Genomic DNA, 9,492 nt, shown 5'->3' on the forward strand with positions numbered 1-9,492 from the left:
ATTTGGCGCAGCATTCGAAAGAGTATGTAATGAAATGAAGGCTCAGGTGGGAGTGCTACGAGGGGACATCATGTAAAGAGGGCGAGGAGCGGGCGGCATTCCGTGAGATCAGCTTCACGCGTCGGCTGCTGCGAAAATGATACATAGAGCTGAGATGAAACGATGTTGCTTTTGCTCATTTTGTCGTGCCTTTTGATTAAAGGAGTCAAAAATTCAGTGATGAAAAACTTATTGCATTAAGACCAAAATACATAGGTATAAAAATTAGGCTGAATCGTACTATTCTTGCACGTTATTTTTACATGACTGCCCAAAAACAAGGAGTGTAATGTTTCCAGGGTTTATATATGTAATATGTGAACAGCTTGCCAAATACCTCAACAGATTTGGATGTATGTATGAATTGAGACTCATATTATGACTGAAATCAAGTTTGTTTCTAATGAAAGGTCCCTAACCCACAATCCGTCCAAAACTAATTAAAGTCACCGAAAAAAAATAGTATATTTCCACAGTATCACCATGTTCTTGTGCACACGGGTTCGATTATTGGAAGCCACGTTTCGGTTTAATAAAGCAATTTGGAAAAACGGCCATTTGCATCTCAATGAGGAAGGGTTGCGCGGGAATATCGAACCTGAGCAGGCGACTCGTAAATTCAGATCTTTACCTAAATAGGTTTTTCAGTTTTAATTTTCTTATTTTCCTTTTTAGAAAATCATCATCATCATCATCATGATTAGTCCATCGCCGGCTTGCTGCTGAGCACGGATCTCCTTTCAGAATTAATAGAGTTTGGCCATAATCCACCACGCTGGCCATGCGTGCCTGGGATCTTCCATCGAATCCCCGATCCAACCAATAAAAGTTTTAAAGACCTTTAAATCGAAAAAAATAAAATAACTAACCGTTGACTATTTCGATGTTTTTTTTTTTCGTAAAGAAAAGTATTACGAACCATCGCTAAGGTATATTCATATTTATTATATCATTACCAACAGACAGACCGTGGACCGCTCTTAGTTTTTTGCAAGATTACTTATTCTCACAAAAAACTAAGAAGTGTCCATCGAGTCTGACTCAGAATTATTATAATAAAGTTGAATAACACGAAACTAGAGGAGCAAATCTCGGCAGTTTACAGCACTGCAGTATATCTAGTATCTGCGGCGAGAGATAGAGCTGGGCTCGTAAAACGAACAACCGCTGGATCGCTTCACTGCTCGAGTTCTCCTCGTAACTCTAAACTGATCGCTTTATGACACTCCAAGCTTAACGCCTTCGGACCCTCCCCTCGCCCCGCGCCCCTCCCCCTCATTCTCATCGTACCCTCGTAAAACACTACACACGGCCCTGACTTCCTTTCTAACTTAGGCAACATTGTTTTGTTTTCGACAGCCAACTAAATATTATGTATTGTTGCAAATAGCGTTAAGTTTTTCCATTCTCGGCATTTCACGTCAAATTGATGCAGGTCAATCTAGTTGTACAACTAGACGTACGTCAGCAACTGTCAATTTTTACTCATGTACCGATATTTCTAAGAGCTCACAAGGCCACTGTGACTTGAGCGCGCTAACCTTGCGAGCTACATCGAAAACTTGAGTAATTTAGCTTTCCAACCAAGTTAGAAAAAAATGATACTAATTGAGTTCAACGATAAATTGGTCCAATTTCGTTGTCATATCTACCAACTAGAATGGTCCGTAAAGAATGTTCTTAGACTTTACAATTACTGTGAGCTTTTATCTCCTGAGGATGCTCTGGTGTCGGAATCAAACGTACGTTGAGTGTATTTTAGAAGATTTGTGTGGTGTTGGTGCCTATCAATTGCTTGGCTGCTTGCTTTTTCTGCATGTTTAGTAAGTAATTGGATGGTTGGTGCATATCTCAAGTCAGAAGCTGCGCGTATCATACAGTTTTATAGTACGTTTTAGCGGATTACAGCGAATTTTAATGCTCCTTGCCTATCATTCAATTCCGCAATGTAATGCCTGTTTCTATCCAACATAGATGGGTACATTAGTTTAATTTAAAAGTTGGTCCCGTGTGTAGAGGCTTTATACCGAGAAGTTGGTTTTGTGGCTCATTGCATACGTTCCGATAATATTTCCCGATAAGGCAACATCCAGAACTGACAGTACATATACATACACTTAACATTAAACTACAGTCAAGGCTTCCTAGTTAGGCCTTTGGTGTACAAAACAAGCCTAGGCAGTTAGGGATGGATGCCAAATTGCTAGCGTCCTACAGCGATAAGTGTAATCTTGTTGACAGAAGAAGATTCAGCACAGACAATCACGTCACAGTTCATGACAGTTGGGGAACTTCTAACGACACGTCGAGGCTTCGACGTCACTGGCAGGCATCAAAATATGTAACATTAGACTCAGGTAGCCCTAAAGTAGCCCTATTTTTCTTGGATTTGACATCACCATAGCTTGATATATTTTGACATAGTATCGTTGATTAAGAGCCGATTCACACCAAGCACGTACACGTGACCATAGACATGACAGCACGCATTACGTCTACGCGAACGTTCACGTTACGCAACCGGTATGCCATATCTCATACAGTTCCATACATTACAACGTCATGGTACGCGCTACGTCTACGCTTACGTGCTGCATACGCGTTTGGTGTGTCCCAGCCGTAAAGATCAAACCGAGAGTTCCCTCACTCTATGTGGTTCACGCTGCTCAACACATTCATAACACTTTGCCTATGGTGAGTTGATGGTGAATGTTTATGGCCGAGTCTACCTGGGTGATTTGCACTAGTTTGTCATGTATCTTATGGAACAATTTTGTAATAAAAGCTGTACCTAACTTTTATAATATAGCAGCCTTTAATTTTGGTTAATCGGGAATGATGAAGAAATGTGTGTCCATGCTTCTGACTTTTAATCAACGCGTAATCTACGATTTAACCTTTGACTTTCAGCAACTGTAAGTACAATTAGACCTTAATTTAAGCATTAATTGTTGTACAAAAGCTGTTAGGAAGTCTCTTATTTGGAGTCGTTGGCAACTCGACGGGTGTTTTTTCCAGCAAAACTAAACTTATTGACAGTTAGGCTGTAAAAGCCACCGGGAAGTTGGCCAGTCACTAAACTTTTACCTTATAATATATTTTTAAGAGTAGAGTTGATGCAGTCATTTATTTATTGTAAGTTACTACACAATAGAATAGAATAGAATAGATTTTTATTCAAAAAAACTTTTACAAGTGCTTTTGAATCGTCAAATAATAATTTACCACTAGTTCGGAATGCCGTTCCTACCGAGAAGAACTAGCAAGAAACTCGGCGGTTGCTCTTTTTTAATTGTTCAATTTACAATAATATTCCATACTATACCAGCAATTGCAGCCCCGCGCATTGCTGGAGCGAGTCAAATCCATGCTTTTTTATAATTTACATAATCTTCAATTGTGTAATATGCTTTTGCCAGGATCCAATGCCAGGAGGCAATGGTTAGGATCCTGCCTAATTTTGTTTAATTCTGACTAGCACCTTCTTTGGTACAGTGATGAGCACTGTGTCTTCTAAGTAGGAAGTCCTGGGTTCGATTCCAGTTAGGGCAATTGTGGGAGTTTATTATAAATTGGCTTAGGTTTAGTTTGGTGGATGGCTTCAGGCGTAGCTAGTGACCGCCATTCCGGCGGCAGAGGGTGCCGTAAAGAGATTTAGCGTTCCGGTACGATGCCGAATCGTTTCCTCGTGTGAAGTTTGAAGTAAACAAGTAACTTAAAAAGTTTTCGAAAAAACTTTGACTGTGGTTTGCACTGCATCTTTTCAGCACGCACATTAAAGCGCATAAAATCCGCCATTTTGATTTTAAAGAATTTTATGTAACCAGTTGCGGTACCCATGTGACATTCGCAGCATCAAGACGAATCTAAGGATGTATCATTTTATCAAAATCGGTTGAATCGTTGAGTAGTTACGAGCGGGCATAGGAACGGACATACATACATACCTAGACATATGTACATACATATTCCTGCGAATAAACTATTATTTATTTCTTTACATACGTACATAACCATTTTTTTGGGTTTAAATAAAATTACCTTACTTTACATGACTGGTGTTCATGTAAAGTAAGGTAATTTTAATTTAAATTTTCTCATTTGTTTCATTTCACCCGTCCGTTTCCGACAAATGTCTAAAATAGAACAGAAGTTGTTGCTGTTGAGCTACTTGTTAGGCACATTTTCTACACTATTTGGGACTACACTATTTGGGACTATCTGACCATGAAACCTGTCAAACAATAACTTTTGACACTCCGATTGGCGCTAACAATAAAAATAAGCTCTCTTATTGGTTTGAATTTAAGCGTGACTTTAGTGAAGAGAACACTAAAAAATTCTGTGAGTGCATATCATCAATATCTTTTAATGACATACTTGACAGTACTGAGACAAATAGTTCGTTTGATTCCTTTCATGACACGCTTACTCTATTTTATAAACTATGTTTTCCATTAATTAAAGTTAAAGTTACAGGAGATAAACAGGTTAATGACTGGGTCACTAGAGGTATAAGGAAGTGCTGCATTCGTAAGAGAGTTCTATATTTATCATATCGACTGAACTCTGGTGATAAGAAAACAAACAAGGTCAAATACAAAAATTATAATAAATTATTTAAGAAATGTATTGCCCAGGCACAATATTTGACTAACTCTAGATATGTTATAACTTCAAAAAATAAATGTAAAGCTGCTTGGAATATAATAAAAAAATATACAGCACCAACAAAACAAAATAAAACTAGTGAAATAAATAGTATAGAAATTGACAATACTGAATACATTGACGCAAAAGAAATAGCAGAAAAATTTAATGAGTATTTCATAAATTTAACTAACCAAACACCTAACACATCTCTCTCTTATAAAAATATAGATAATAATATAAAAAACAGCATTTACCTTTATCCCTCAGATGACTCTGAAATACGTAAAATTATTATGCAGCTAAATAACACTAATTCTACTGGTTATGACGAAATAAATACAAAAGTAATCAAACTCTGTTCCAAACATTTGTCGCGACCTCTGAGTCACATAATAAACTTGTCTTTTTTACAAGGAGAATTTCCAACACGACTTAAATACTCAGTGATAAAGCCAATACATAAAAAAGGGTCGACAAAAGACCCTAATAATTACAGGCCAATAACTATTATACCTATCATAGCTAAAGTATTTGAAAAAGTAATGTACAAAAGAATATACCAATTTGTCTCAAAACATGAAATACTAAAACCCGAACAATTCGGATTCTTAAAGAACAGCTCTACATCATTAGCTTGTTTTACCCTGACAAAACTAATAACTGAGAGTTTAAACAGGAAGATCCCTGTGGCATGCATTTTCCTCGATATGTCTAAAGCGTTTGATCTCGTTAGTCACAAAATACTTTTAAATAAACTGCTAAATTATGGAATACGGGGAAATGCACACCAATGGCTACAAAGCTACTTAAATGATAGACATCAGTGTGTTCAAATAAACAAAATCTGTGGTAATACAAAACTACTATATTCATCTAATTATAAAATAAATAAATGTGGAGTACCGCAAGGTAGTATCTTGGGACCACTATTATTCCTTTTGTACGCAAATGACCTCCCTGACTCTGTGGAGTGCAAATGTGTACAATATGCTGATGATACGACTCTCATAATACAATGTAAAAATAAAGAAAGCTTTGAACAGGAAATTAATGAAAGTCTGGATAATATCGTTCAGTGGATGAGCCAAAATAATTTATCAATAAATGTTAATAAGACGAAATATATACAGTTTCAAACATACAACAGTACTCCCATAAATATTAAAGTCACGTGTAATAATTTAAATATTGAGCATGTAGATCAAACTGTATTCCTTGGTGTGGTAATGGATAAATTTCTAAATTGGAAACTTCATGTAGACACTCTTTGTAAAAAATTAGATCGATTTGTGTACGCTTTATACAAACTTAAGAGAGTGACATCCAAAGAAGCAGCTCTATGTGCATATCATGGCTATGTTTCCTCTCTTCTACGTTACGGTCTCATCTTATGGGGCAATTCCGTAGATGTTATAAGAGCTTTTCGGGTTCAGAAAAAATGTATTAGAGCTATATATGGAGCAGAACCCCTACAAACTTGTAAGCCACTTTTTAAAAGCTGCAAAGTATTACCTCTCCCGTGCCTCTATATACTCGAAGTCTCTGTTTTCGTACATAAACACAGAAATTATTTTCCGAGTATGGATGACACAATATCAAGGTCGAATAGATTTCAAAATAAACTTGTAGTGCCTAGACAAAGAATTAATTTATATCAAAAAAACGTATACTGCATGGCCATACGAGTGTACAATAAGCTACCGGAACGTTTTAAAAAACTCAATATAAGCCATTTTAAATCTAAACTCTTCAAAACCTTGTTGAATAGGTGCTATTACTCGGTAAATGAGTTTTTTGAGGATGATATCAATAACATAGTTTAATATTTTGTCACTTTGTTTTGTCTTTTTCTATTGTAATATCTATAATTAATGAAATTTGAAATAATACACTTGACTATATATATAATTAATGAAATTTGAAATAATGCACTTGACTCTTAATTCTGTTTGACATTAATTTAAATTAATTTTGTTATCTTAAATATTTGCACACTAATAATTTAGTAGAAAGTTAAGGACTGTAATCATAAATTTCCATCTTATTGTACCACTTTCTCGCAAATAAATTATCTTATCTTATCTTATCTTATCTTTCCATTTACCCGAATTTGGGTTCAATTATTTTCTAAGAGGAACTCGAAATATTCAATGAAATACCTATAATATTCAAACTGATTTGAAAGCTATTCTGTGATTTAATTACAATCTGATCTGATAGGTATTGACGTTCTGGTGTCCCAGATCCACGCCCCAAACTGGGTTCTTGTTTTACTCGTAGGGCAGATTTATTTATCGCAAACGGAAAATGCTATATAGATGCGGATATACTAGTTATTAAATACTTTGCCAATATAAGCTTAGTGATTTTAAAATACCTAAGTACCTTAGATTCTCCTACCTATATCAACCAGGGAGAAGACTAAAAGTTTTTTTCACTTTCATTTTCAGAAAAATCTTTTTTTTTATATGTGACTATGTAGGGGTGATTAGGAAGTGTACAGCTCTAATAAAGTTTATTTTTAAAATGGCTATGACACACAGACAAACGGATTGAGTGAAACTATAAGGGTTCCTTGTTTTACTAAGGAACCCTAAAACCTAAATCCACGTGGACGATATCGTAGGAGAAAGTTAGTTCGATATAAAAGTGAATGTTTATAGCGGGCAGTGATCCTGAACGCTGACTCCATCGGGAAGGTCGTTATGGCGTTATCTGTACACCTAGTGCTATCATCATCATAACAATATTACGGGGAGGGTATTGATGCCCTTCCAAGCTACTGTGTATGTAGGATCTAATTAACGCGCATAAAAGAGCAGTTCATAAGAGTGTGTGTTTCTCCAGCATTTACATTAATACATATTATTACAATGTTATTCAAAGCTTGCAATAATATTTCAAAATAAGAATCATCAAAATCAGTTCATGATTGGCGGAATAATCGCGTTACAAACAAAACATAGAGTCGAATTGAGAACCTCCTATTTTTGAAGTCGGTTAGAAATATGGTTGGAAAGTGTGGTAGCTGGGTATACCTAATTTATCAAGTAGGCACCTTATTTTATTTATAAAAAGCATCATGATCAACCCATCACCGGCTCATTACTGAGCATGTCTCCTATGAGATGAGGGTTAAGACTCTAGTCCACCACGCTGGCCAACTGCAGATTTCAGTCCGCTCGCAATGGTTAACCTGCGAGCTATTTTAGCTTCGAAAATGTTTAATGTGCAATATAATATAATATTATTTCATTATCAAGTTATTATTTTATCTAATAAAGAATTCGAAATAGTCTTTCCAACGACTACGTTGGCATGGATCTTGGTTTTTTTAAAAATCTCGTGGGCATCTGTTATCTCTAAATCCAGCTCTTATACGGCGTTTTGAACCTACAGTGCTTTGTAAGGATTCCCATACTTTAACCACTAGGCCGCAACGGTTTAATTTCTATGCAATCGGGGAAAATGATATTATCGTCCGGAAGTCGGAGCCGGGGCACACTGTCTGGGTGTAACACGCTTTGAGGCTCTAATAAATTGAACATAAATTATGAACGCGCCGTCCACAACTCGCCGTGACACTGAGAGCCGATAAGCGGAGTTCACACGAATAGATTTACCGCGCGGTTAGTCTCAAGTGCAAACCTATAATAAAGTGTACTTAGAAATTTCCTTACAATTTCATCATCAACAAACCATCGCCGGTTTTCTATTGAGCACGGGTCTCCTCTCAAAATGCGAAGGGTTTGGCCACAGTCCACCACGCTGGCTAAGTTCGGATTGGCAGATGTCACACACTTTTGAGAACACTATGGAGAACTCTCAGACATGCAAGTTTCACCACGATGTTTTCCTTCACCGTTAGAACAAGTGAGGTTGAATTGCTTAAAATGCACATAATAATAATTGCCATTTACAAAAGTTTACTTGAATAAAAATGCATTCTATTATATTCTATTCACACCGTTTTGTGCGGCAGTTGCTCCATACAGCACTTGTCCGCCGCGCGGCGAGTTCACCCGTGTGCAAGTCGCCTTACACCCGGTAAAGTTAATATGGCACTCGTCCACTTGTTTGTTTGACAATTTTCGCTGATTGCTATTTTTACTGGAAGCCTTAATTTTTATCAAAAGCGGAAAAATACGTGGTATAAATACTTTTTCATTACAATGTCAGCTCTCACTAGCTACTGCTGACAGAGGCCTTCCTCCAGGAGCGCCACCGCGACCCTCAGCTTTTTAATTTTTACTCAAATTCCTAAAATTCAACTTATAAAGTTATAAGTACTTATAGTCTAGATAACATTTATTCCCCTTACCTAAACTTTATCAAATTAAGGCACGAATTGCTTCATTTTCATTTAAATCCGCTTCAAGCATTTAGTTCATTAATATTTCAAGTTAGGAAGTCCAAATTCAATGAAAATTAACTCAAAAGGCGCCAACTAAGAATTTCCACCATTCTAATTTCTTTGACGGTAGCAGGTACAACGTAAAGGAACATAAATTGGTTGTAGGATTCTCGCTGGGTGCCAACGGGATCCTATCGAGTTTTAATTTTTGAACTCTATCTTATCTGATGGTCATAATTAATCTTAACTATAACCCTACTTTAACCGCCTGTTGTGTAACTGGCCCATATAAATACGCTTTTGATACAAGTCCCGCATTTCGGTGTCTAACTTGGAGCTAAATTGGTCCAATTTCGTTGTCATATCTACCAACTAGAATGGTCCGTAAAGAATGTTCTTAGACTTTACAATTACTGTGAGCTTTTATCTCCTGAGGATGCTCTGGT

This window comes from Maniola jurtina, chromosome 18 (genome assembly GCF_905333055.1).
Source record: "Maniola jurtina chromosome 18, ilManJurt1.1, whole genome shotgun sequence".
Classification (NCBI taxonomy): domain Eukaryota; kingdom Metazoa; phylum Arthropoda; class Insecta; order Lepidoptera; family Nymphalidae; genus Maniola; species Maniola jurtina.